Source organism: Lethenteron reissneri, chromosome 67 (genome assembly GCF_015708825.2).
Source record: "Lethenteron reissneri isolate LAM-NWPU_2019-01 chromosome 67, ASM1570882v1, whole genome shotgun sequence".
In the NCBI taxonomy this organism is placed as follows: domain Eukaryota; kingdom Metazoa; phylum Chordata; class Hyperoartia; order Petromyzontiformes; family Petromyzontidae; genus Lethenteron; species Lethenteron reissneri.
The window spans coordinates 1,607,862-1,620,973 of record NC_083845.1 but is presented as its reverse complement, the minus strand read 5'-3'; the positions used below and the strand labels follow the sequence as shown (position 1 = coordinate 1,620,973).

At 54.5% G+C, this 13,112-nt stretch overlaps 1 pseudogene; it reads left to right on the top strand.

Moving 5' to 3' along the window:
* LOC133360094 (trypsin-like) overlaps positions 1-11,880 on the top strand; it is an 18,887-nt pseudogene extending 7,007 nt beyond the window's left edge.
* The last annotated feature ends 1,232 nt before the right edge of the window (positions 11,881-13,112 follow it).

Here is a 13,112-nt window from a genome sequence, read left to right as displayed (position 1 = left end):
CCTCAGCGCATCCGTATCTCCGTGCGCATCGGCGAGCACAACATCTTCGCTAGCGAGGCACCGAACAGTGGATCCAGGCCTCCAGGCGATCCGCCACCCGGCTACGCCTCCAGCACCATCGACAACGACATCATGCTGGTGAAGCTGGCCAAGCCGGCCACGCTCAACGCCTACGCGCAGCCCGTGGCGCTGCCCACCGCTGCGCAGCCGTGGGCGTCATGTGCACCATCTCGGGCTGGGGAGACCGAGACCGCCATAGGTACACCTACACGTGTCTCCATCCACGCGTTCTTTCACCGTGTCTCCATCCACGCGTCTTCTCACCATATCTCCATCCACGTGTCTCCTCACTCTGTCTCTCCTCACCGTGTCTCCATCCACGCGTCTTCTCACCGTGTCTCCATCCACGCGTCTCCTCACCGTGTCTCCATCCACGTGTCTCCTCACTGTGTCTCCATCCACGCGTCTCCTCACCGTGTCTCCATCCACGTGTCTCCTCACTGTGTCTCCATCCACGCGTCTCCTCACCGTGTCTCCATCCACGCGTCTCCTCACCGTGTCTCCATCCACGTGTCTCCTCACTGTGTCTCCATCCACGCGTCTCCTCACCGTGTCTCCATCCACGCGTCTCCTCACCGTGTCTCCATCCACGTGTCTCCTCACTGTGTCTCCATCCACGCGTCTCCTCACCGTGTCTCCATCCACGCGTCTCCTCACCGTGTCTCCATCCACGTGTCTCCTCACTGTGTCTCCATCCACGCGTCTCCTCACCGTGTCTCCATCCACGCGTCTCCTCACCGTGTCTCCATCCACGTGTCTCCTCACCGTGTCTCCATCCACGCGTCTCCTCACCGTGTCTCCATCCACGCGTCTCCTCACTCTGTCTCTCCTCACCCCCCCCACCACCCGCGGGTCCCCAGGCAGCCCGGACGTGCTGATGTGCGTGCAGGCGCCGGTGCTGAGCGTGGCGGACTGCGAGTCCGGCTACCCGGGAGACATCACTGACAACATGGTGTGCCTGGGGTACATGGAGGGCGGCAAGGACTCGTGCCAGGTGCTCGCCTACCCCGCTCTCACCTACCTCACTCACCTACCCCACTCACCTACCCCACTGTCACCTACCCACTCACCTACCCCATTCACCTACCCCACTCACCTACCCACTGTCACCTACCCCACTCACCTACCCCACTCACCTACCCCACTCACTTACCCCACTGTCACCTACCTCACTCACCTACCCCCACTCACCTACCCCACTCACCAACCCCACTGTCACCTACCTCACTCACCTACCTCACTCACCTACCCCACTCACCTACCCCACTCACCTACCCCATTCACCTACCCCACTCACCTACCCCACTCACCTACCCCACTCACCTGTCTCACTCGTCTACCCCACTCACCTACCCCACTCACCTACCCCACTCACCTACCCCACTCACCTACCCCACTGTCACCTACCCCACTCACCTACCCCACTGTCACCTACCCCACTCACCTACCCCACTCACCTACCCCACTCACCTACCCCACTCACCTACCCAATTCACCTACCCCACTGTCACCTACCCCACTCACCTACCCCACTCACCTACCCCACTGTCACCTACCCCACTCACCTACCCCACTCACCTACCCCACTGTCACCTACCCCACTCTCACCTACCCCGCTCACCTACCCCGCTCACCTACCCCACGCTCACCTACCCCACTCACCTACCCCACTCACCTACCCCACTCACCTACCCCACTCACCTACCCCACTCACCGAACGTTTTTACAATGTGGGAGGAAACCAAAAAAGCCCCAGGGGAGGAGCATCACTACTACCCCACTACCCACTTGCTGTACTGTCACCCCACTACCCACTTGCTGTACTGTCACCCTACTACCCCACTTGCTGTACTGCCACCCCACTACCCACTTGCTGTACTGTCACCCTACTACCCCACTTGCTGTACTGCCACCCCACTACCAACTTGCTGTACTGTCACCCTACTACCCCACTTGCTGTACTGCCACCCCACTACCCACTTGCTGTACTGTCACCCTACTACCCCACTTGCTGTACTGTCACCCCACTACCCACTTGCTGTACTGTCACCCTACTACCCCACTTGCTGTACTGTCACCCCACTACCCACTTGCTGTACTGTCACCCTACTACCCCACTTGCTGTACTGTCACCCTACTACCCCACTTGCTGTACTGCCACCCCACTACCCACTTGCTGTACTGTCACCCTACTACCCCACTTGCTGTACTGTCACCCCACTACCCACTTGCTGTACTGTCACCCTACTACCCCACTTGCTGTACTGTCACCCCACTACCCACTTGCTGTACTGTCACCCGACTACCCACTTGCTGTACTGTCACCCTACTACCCACTTGCTGTACTGTCACCCTACTACCCACTTGCTGTACTGCCACCCACTACCCACTTGCTGTACTGTCACCCCACTACCCAATTGCTGTACTGTCACCCCACTACCCACTTGCTGTACTGTCACCCACTACCCACTTGCTGTACTGTCACCCCACTACCCACTTGCTGTACTGTCACCCTACTACCCACTTTCTGTACTGTCACCCTACTACCCACTTTCTGTACTGTCACCACCCCACTACCCACTTGCTGTACTGCCACCCCACTACCCACTTTCTGTACTGTCACCCTACTACCCACTTGCTGTACTGTCACCCTACTACCCACTTGCTGTACTGTCACCCTACTACCCACTTGCTGTACTGTCACCCCACTACCCACTTGCTGTACTGTCACCCTACTACCCACTTGCTGTACTGTCACCCCCTACCCACTTGCGGTACTGTCACCCTACTACCCACTTTTCTGTACTGTCACCTACTACCCACTTGCTGTCTGTCACCCCACTACCCACTTGCTGTACTGTCACCCTAATACCCACTTGCTGTACTGTCACCCCCCTACCCACTTGCTGTACTGCCACCCCACTACCCACTTTCTGTACTGTCACCCTACTACCCACTTGCTGTACTGTCACCCCTGCTACCCACTTTCTGTACTGTCACCCTACTACCCCCACTTGCTGTACTGTCACCCTACTACCCACTTTCTTACTGTCACCCTACTACCCACTTGCTGTACTGTCACCCTACTACCCACGTTCTGTACTGTCACCCTACTACCCACTTTCTGTACTGTCACCCCACTACCCACATTGCTGTACTGCCACCCCACTACCCACTTTCTGTACTTTCACCCCTACTACCCACTTGCTGTACTGTCACCCTACTACCCACTTGCTGTACTGTCACCCTACTACCCACTTGCTGTACTGTCCACCCCACTACCCACTTGCTGTACTGTCACCCTACTACCCACTTTCTGTACTGTCACCCTACCTACCCCACTTGCTGTACTGTCACCCCACTACCCACTTGCTGTACTGGTCACCCTACTACCCCCTGCTGTACGGCACCCCACTACCCCTTGCTGTACTGTCACCCTACTACCCCCTTGCTGTACTGTCTACCTCCATCTACCCCTTGCTGTACTGTCACCCCACTACCCACTTGCTGTACGTCCACTACTACCCCACTTGCTGTACTGTCACCCTACTACCCCACTTGCTGGTACTGTCACCCTACTACCCCACTTGCTGTACTGCCACCCCACTACCCACTTGCTGTACTGTCACCCTACTACCCCACTTGCTGTACTGTCACCCCACTACCCACTTGCTGTACTGTCACCCTACTACCCACTTGCTGTACTGTCACCCCACTACCCACTTGCTGTACTGTCACCCTACTACCCACTTGCTGTACTGTCACCCTACTACCCACTTGCTGTACTGTCACCCCTACTACCCACTTGCTGTACTGCCACCCCACTACCCACTTGCTGTACTGTCACCACCACCTACCCACTTGCTGTACTGTCACCCCCCTACCCACTTGCTGTACGGTCACCACACTACCCCCTTGCTGTACTGTCACCCCACTACCCACTTGCTGTACTGTCACCCTACTACCCACTTTCTGTACTGTCACCCTACTACCCACTTTCTGTACTGTCACCACCACTACCCACTTGCTGTACTGCCACCCCACTACCCACTTTCTGTACTGTCACCCTACTACCCACTTGCTGTACTGTCACCCTACTACCCACTTGCTGTACTGTCACCCTACTACCCACTTGCTGTACTGTCACCCCACTACCCACTTGCTGTACTGTCACCCTACTACCCACTTGCTGTACTGTCACCCCACTACCCACTTGCTGTACTGTCACCCTACTACCCACTTTCTGTACTGTCACCCTACTACCCACTTGCTGTACTGTCACCCCACTACCCACTTGCTGTACTGTCACCCTAATACCCACTTGCTGTACTGTCACCCCACTACCCACTTGCTGTACTGCCACCCCACTACCCACTTTCTGTACTGTCACCCTACTACCCACTTGCTGTACTGTCACCCTACTACCCACTTTCTGTACTGTCACCCTACTACCCACTTGCTGTACTGTCACCCTACTACCCACCTTTCTGTACTGTCACCCTACTACCCACTTGCTGTACTGTCACCCTACTACCCACTTTCTGTACTGTCACCCTACTACCCACTTTCTGTACTGTCACCCCACTACCCACTTGCTGTACTGCCACCCCACTACCCACTTTCTGTACTGTCACCCTACTACCCACTTGCTGTACTGTCACCCTACTACCCACTTGCTGTACTGTCACCCTACTACCCCTTGCTGTACTGTCACCCCACTACCCACTTGCTGTACTGTCACCCTACTACCCACTTTCTGTACTGTCACCCTACTACCCACTTGCTGTACTGTCACCCCACTACCCACTTGCTGTACTGTCACCCCACTACCCACTTGCTGTACTGTCACCCGACTACCCACTTGCTGTACTGTCACCCTACTACCCACTTGCTGTACTGTCACCCTACTACCCACTTGCTGTACTGCCACCCCACTACCCACTTGCTGTACTGTCACCCCACTACCCAATTGCTGTACTGTCACCCCACTACCCCACTTTGCTGTACTGTCACCCCACTACCCACTTGCTGTACTGTCACCCCACTACCCACTGCTGTACTGTCACCCTACTACCCACTTTCTGTACTGTCACCCTACTACCCACTTTCTGTACTGTCACCCCACTACCCACTTGCTGTACTGCCACCCCACTACCCACTTCTGTACTGTCACCCTACTACCCACTTGGCTGTACTGTCACCCTACTACCCACTTGCTGTACTGTCACCCTACTACCCACTTGCTGTACTGTCACCCCACTACCCACTTGCTGTACTGTCACCCTACTACCCACTTGCTGTACTGTCACCCCACTACCCACTTGCTGTACTGTCACCCTACTACCCACTTTCTGTACTGTCAACCTACTACCCCACTTGCTGTACTGTCACCCCAATACCCACTTGCTGTACTGTCACCCTAATACCCACTTGCTGTACTGTCACCCACACTACCACTTGCTGTACTGCCACCCCACGACCCCACTTTCTGTACTGTCACCCTACTACCCACTTGCTGTACTGTCACCCTGCTACACCACTTTCTGTACTGTCCACCCTACTACCCACTTGCTGTACGTCACCCTACTACCCACTTTCTGTACTGTCACCCTACTACCCACTTGCTGTACTGTCCCACCCTACTACCCACTTTCTGTACTGTCCACCCTACTACCCACTTTCTGTACTGTCCCCTACTACCCACTTGCTGTACTGCACCCCACTACCCACTTTCTGTACTGTCACCCTACTACCCCACTTGCTGTACTGTCACCCTACTACCCACTTGCTGTACTGTCACCCTACTACCCACTTGCTGTACTGTCACCCCACTACCCACTTGGCTGTATCTGTCACCCGACTACCCCACTTTCTGTACTGTCCCCGACTAACCCACTATGCTGTACTGTCACCGCCACCCACTTGCTGTACTGTCACCCCACTAACCACTTGCTGTACTGCACACCGACTACCCACTTGCTGTACTGTCACCCTACACCTACCCCACTTGCGGTAGCTGTCAGCCCCTACTACCCCACTTGCTGTACTGGTCACCGCCACTACCCACTTTGCACTGTACTGTCAACTACTACCGTACCCACTTGCTGTACTGTCACACTACTACCCACTAGCTGTATGTCACTCCTACGCCCCACTTGCTGTAACGGTCACCCTACTACCCCACTTGCTGTACTGCACCCCACTACCCACTTGCTGTACTGTCACCCTACTACCCCACTTGCTGTACTGTCACCCCACTACCCACTTGCTGTACTGTCACCCTACTACCCCACTTGCTGTACTGTCACCCACTACCCACTTGCTGTACTGTCACCCGACTACCCACTTGCTGTACTGTCACCCTACTACCCACTTGCTGTACTGTCACCCCTACTACCCACTTGCTGTACTGCCACCCCACTACCCACTTGCTGTACTGTCACCCCACTACCCACTTGCTGTACTGTCACCCACTACCCCACTTGCTTACTGTCACCCCACTACCCACTTGCTGTACTGTCACCCCACTACCCACTTGCTGTACTGTCACCCTACTACCCACTTTCTGTACTGTCACCCTACTACCCACTTTCTGTACTGTCACCCCAACTACCCACTGCTGTACTGCCACCCCCACTACCCACTTTCTGTACTGTCACCCTACTACCCACTTGCTGTACTGTCACCCTACTACCCACTTGCTGTACTGTCACCCTACTACCCACTTGCTGTACTGTCACCCCACTACCCACTGCTGTACTGTCCACCCTACTACCCACTTGCTGTACTGTCACCCCACTACCCACTTGCTGTACTGTCACCCCTACTACCCACTTTCTGTACTGTCACCCTACTACCACTTGCTGTACTGTCACCCCACTACCCACTTGCTGTACTTGTCACCCTAATACCCACTTGCTGTACTGTCACCCCACTACCCACTTGCTGTACTGCCACCCCACTACCCACTTTCTGTACTGTCACCCTACTACCCACTTGCTGTACTGTCACCCTACTACCCACTTTCTGTACTGTCACCCTACTACCCACTTGCTGTACTGTCACCCTACTACCCACTTCTGTACTGTCACCCTACTACCCACTTGCTGTACTGTCACCCTACTACCCACTTTCTGTACTGTCACCCTACTACCCACTTTCTGTACTGTCACCCACTACCCACTTGCTGTACTGCACCCCACTACCCACTTTCTGTACTGTCACCTACTACCCACTTGCTGTACTGTCACCCTACTACCCCACTTGCTGTACTGTCACCCTACTACCCACTTGCTGTACTGTCACCCCACTACCCACTTGCTGTACTGTCACCCTACTACCCACTTTCTGTACTGTCACCCTACTACCCACTTGCTGTACTGTCACCCCACTACCCACTTGCTGTACTGTCACCCTACTACCACTTGCTGTACTGTCACCCCTACTACCCCTTGCTGTACTGTCACCCCACTACCCACTTGCTGTACTGTCACCCTACTACCCACTTGCTGTACTGTCACCCACTACCCACTTGCTGTACTGTCACCCACTACCCACTTGCTGTACTGTCACCCTACTACCCACTTGCTGTACTGTCACCCTACTACCCACTTGCTGTACTGTCACCCTACTACCCCTTGCTGTACTGCCACCCCACTACCACTTGCTGTACTGTCACCCTACTACCCACTTGCTGTACTGTCACCCCACTACCCACTTGCTGTACTGTCACCCTACTACCCCACTTGCTGTACTGTCACCCCACTACCCACTTGCTGTACTGTCACCCCACTACCCACTTGCTGTACTGTCACCCTACTACCCACTTGCTGTACTGTCACCCTACTACCCACTTGCTGTACTGCACCCCACTACCCACTTGCTGTACTGTCACCCCACTACCCACTTGCTGTACTGTCACCCCACTACCCAGCTGTACTGTCACCCCACTACCCACTTGCTGTACTGTCACCCCACTACCCACTTGCTGTACTGTCACCCTACTACCCACTTGCTGTACTGTCACCCTACTACCCACTTTCTGTTACTGTCCCCCCACTACCCACTTGCTGTACTGCCACCCCACTACCCACTTTCTGTACTGTCACCCTACTACCCACTTGCTGTACTGTCACCCTACTACCCCACTTGCTGTACTGTCACCCTACTACCCACTTGCTGTACTGTCACCCCACTACCCACTTGCTGTACTGTCCCCCTACTACCCACTTGCTGTACTGTCACCCCACTACCCACTTGCTGTACTGTCACCCTACTACCCACTTTCTGTACTGTCACCCTACTACCCACTTGACTGTACTGTCACCCCACTACCCACTTGCTGTACTGTCACCCTAATACCCACTTGCTGTACTGTCACCCCACTACCCACTTGCTGTACTGCCACCCCACTACCCACTTCTGTACTGTCACCCTACTACCCACTTGCTGGACTGCACCCTACTACCCACTTTCTGTACTGTCACCCTACTACCCACTTGCTGTACTGTCACCCTACTACCCACTTTCTGTACTGTCACCCTACTACCCACTTGCTGTACTGTCACCCACTACCCACTTGCTGTACTGCCACCCCACTACCCACTTTCTGTACTGTCACCCTACTACCCACTTGCTGTACTGTCACCCTACTACCCACTTGCTGTACTGTCACCCTACTACCCACTTGCTGTACTGTCACCCCACTACCCACTTGCTGTACTGTCACCCTACTACCCACTTTCTGTACTGTCACCCTACTACCCACTTGCTGTACTGTCACCCCACTACCCACTTGCTGTACTGTCACCCTACTACCCACTTGCTGTACTGTCACCCTACTACCCCACTTGCTGTACTGCCACCCCACTACCCACTTCTGTACTGTCACCCTACTACCCACTTGCTGTACTGTCACCCCTACCCACTTGCTGTACTGTCACCCCACTACCCACTTGCTGTACTGTCACCCTACTACCCACTTGCTGTACTGTCACCCTACTACCCACTTGCTGTACTGCCACCCCACTACCCACTTGCTGTACTGTCACCCTACTACCCACTTGCTGTACTGTCACCCCTACTACCCACTTGCTGTACTTGCCACCGACCACTACCCACTTTCCTGTACTCGTCCACCCTAATACCACACTTGATGTGGACTGTCCCCTACTACCCACTTGCTGTACTGTCACCCCACTACCCACTTGCTGTAATGCATAACTGTCACCCTACTACCCACTTTGCTGTACTGTCACCCCACTACCCACTTGCTGTACTGTCACCCTACTACCCACTTGCTGTACTGTCACCCCACTACCCCTTTCCTGTACTGTCACCCTACTACCCACTTGCTGTACTGTCACTCTACTACCCAATTGCTGTACTGACCACCCCACTACCCACTTTCTGTACTGTCACCCCACTACCCACTTGCTGTACTGTCACCCCTACTACCCACTTGCTGTACTGTCACCCCCTACCCACTTGCTGTACTGTCACCCCATTACCCACTATGCTGTACTGCCACCCCACTACCCACTTGCTGTACTGTCACCCTACTACCCACTTGCTGTACTGTCACCCTACTACCTACTTGCGTACTGTCACCCCACTACCCCACTTGCTGTACTTGCCACCCCACTACCCACTTGCTGTACTGTCCCCCACTACCCACTTGCTGTACTGTCACCCTACTACCCACTGCTGTACTGTCACCCCACTACCCACTTGCTGTACTGCCACCCTACTACCCACTTGCTGTACTGTCACCCCACTACCCACTTGCTGTACTGTTACCCCACTACCACTTGCTGTACTGTCACCCCACTACCCACTTGCTGTACTGTCCACCCCCTACCCACTTGCTGTACTGCCACCCCACTACCCACTTGCTGTACTGTCACCCCACTACCCACTTGCTGTACTGTCACCCCACTACCCCACTTGCTGTACTGCCACCCCACTACCCACTTGCTGTACTGCCACCCCACTACCCACTTGCTGTACTGTCCACCCCACTACCCACTTGCTGTACTACCCCACTTGCTGTACTGTCACCCCACTACCCACTTTCTGTACTGTCACCCTACTACCCCACTTGCTGTACTGTCACCCCACTACCCACTTGCTGTACTGTCACCCCACTACCAACTTGCTGTACTGTCACCCTAATACCCACTTGCTGTACTGCCACCCCACTACCCACTTGCTGTACTGCCACCCCACTACCCACTTGCTGTACTGTCACCCCACTACCCACTTGCTGTACTGTCACCCTAATACCCACTTGCTGTACTGCCACCCCACTACCCACTTGCTGTACTGCCACCCCACTACCCACTTGCTGTACTGTCACCCCACTACCCACTTGCTGTACTACCCCACTTGCTGTACTGTCACCCCACTACCCACTTTCTGTACTGTCACCCTACTACCCACTTTCTGTACTGTCACCCTACTACCCCACTTGCTGTACTGTCACCCCACTACCCACTTGCTGTACTGTCACCCTACTACCCACTTGCTGTACTGTCACCCCACTACCCACTTGCTGTACTGTCACCCCACTACCCCACTTGCTATACTGTCACCCCACTACCCCACTTGCTGTACTGTCACCCCACTACCCCATTTGCTGTACTGTCACCCCACTACCCACTTGCTGTACTGCCACCCCACTACCCCACTTGCTGTACTGTCACCCTACTACCCACTTGCTGTACTGCCACCCCACTACCCCACTTGCTGTACTGTCACCCTACTACCCACTTGCTGTACTGCCACCCCACTACCCACTTGCTGTACTGTCACCCTACTACCCACTTGCTGTACTGTCACCTACTACCCACTTGCTGTGCTGTCACCCTACTACCCACTTGCTGTACTGCCACCCCACTACCCACTTGCTGTACTGTCACCCTACTACCCACTTGCTGTACTGTCACCCCACTACCCCACTTGCTGTACTGTCACCCTACTACCCACTTGCTGTACTGTCACCCCACTACCCCACTTGCTGTATTGTCACCCCACTACCCACTTGCTGTACTGCCACCCCACTACCCACTTGCTGTACTGTCACCCTACTACCCACTTGCTGTACTGTCACCCCACTACCCACTTGCTGTACTGTCACCCCACTACCCACTTGCTATACTGTCACCCCACTATCCCACTTGCTATACTGTCACCCCACTACCCCATTTGCTGTACTGTCACCCCACTACCCACTTGCTGTACTGTCACCCCACTACCCCACTTGCTGTACTACCCCACTTGCTGTACTGCCACAGGCGCCCGGCTTAATGAGCCCCCCCCCTCTCCCCGCTGGGTGCAGGGAGACTCTGGAGGCCCCGTGGTGTGCAACGGGCAGCTGCAGGGCATCGTTTCGTGGGGACGCGGCTGTGCGGAACCCAACTACCCGGGCGTCTACACCAAGGTGTGCAACTACAACGCCTGGATCGCCGAGACCATGAGCGCCAACTAGGAACGCGATCACCACATGAGTACCAAACACACGGATACCATGAGTACCATCTACACCGACAGCATGGGTACTAACTACACGGACTTTTTATTTGAGGCTGAGGTGACCGAGAGGTGCTCATGGTGGCCGTGAGCGGGAATCGAACTCGGCTCGACGGGTTCTTAGCGCAGCGCGCAAGCTCCCACCACACACACGTACACACACACATGCGTGTATACACACACGCGTACACACACGTACATACACACGCTCACACGCACGGAAGCACACGTTGTGTCTCTGAGTTCACGTGGCCGCTGTTCACTTGACGATAATAAAAACCTGACAACCGCCGTGTCGCACTGAGTGTGAGTCGATCCTTCTCTCCGTCCCCTTTTTAGTTGAAAACCCCTACGGGGGGTTGATTTTACTGAACGTGCCGATTATTCTGTCCGATGAAGAATCCCAACGGTGTTTCCACACGGACGATCTCTTGTTGTTGTTTATTGTTGTTTGTTGTTGTGTGGGTTAGAACGCATAATTGCAACATCTGCATCTCCTCCAATCAGCCCCCCCCCCCACCACCACCACGCCCTGGACTTGCGCAGAGGCCACCACTCGCACGAAAGTCCCAACTACTCCAATCCGCCATAATACCTCGGGGACCTCCGAAGTACGCGGCCAATTCCTTCCCAGTCGCAACCTCAAAGAGCCCTTCGCTCCCCCTCCCCTCCTCTGTGGTGTCAATAGAACCACGGGTCTCTGTGTCCGCGGGTCGCTGTGTCCGCGGGTCGCTCTCTACGCGGGTCGCTGCACCGTTTCGTAGCATCTGAGCACCAAACTAAGAGTCTACCAGTGCTGTGTTTTGTGAATGTTATCCACATCGTGCGAAGGCCTGGACATTGCTCTTCAAGTTGATTCGGATCGTTTTTTAGGGTTAGATCGCGTAAATATATAAATGTGTCGTTAAACCCGCCACCACCCGACACAGCAAATCAGTAAGATTTGTCACGTAAACAGAACGTGGCCAATTCGTTGCTAGTACAGCAACATCGGTGTGTTGGAGAGCAAAGCCACAACATTTACCATCTGACTACGACATTTACCATCTGACTACGACATTTACCATCTGACTACGACATTTACCATCTGACTACGACATTTACCATCTGACTACGACATTTACCATCTGACTACGACATTTACCATCTGACTACGACATTTACCATCTGACTACGACATTTACCATCTGACTACGACATTTACCATCTGACTACGACATTTACCATCTGACTACGACATTTACCATCTGACTACGACATTTACCATCTGACTACGACATTTACCATCTGACTACGACATTTACCATCTGACTACGACATTTACCATCTGACTACGACATTTACCATCTGACTACGACATTTACCATCTGACTACGACATTTACCATCTGACTACGACATTTACCATCTGACTACGACATTTACGCCAGTGCTTACTACGAGCTTCATCAGGCGACAGCCTTCGTCAGAAATGTCCCCGTTGCACCTGCGACCGGCCTCCGAGCGATTGGGAGCTTAGAGACG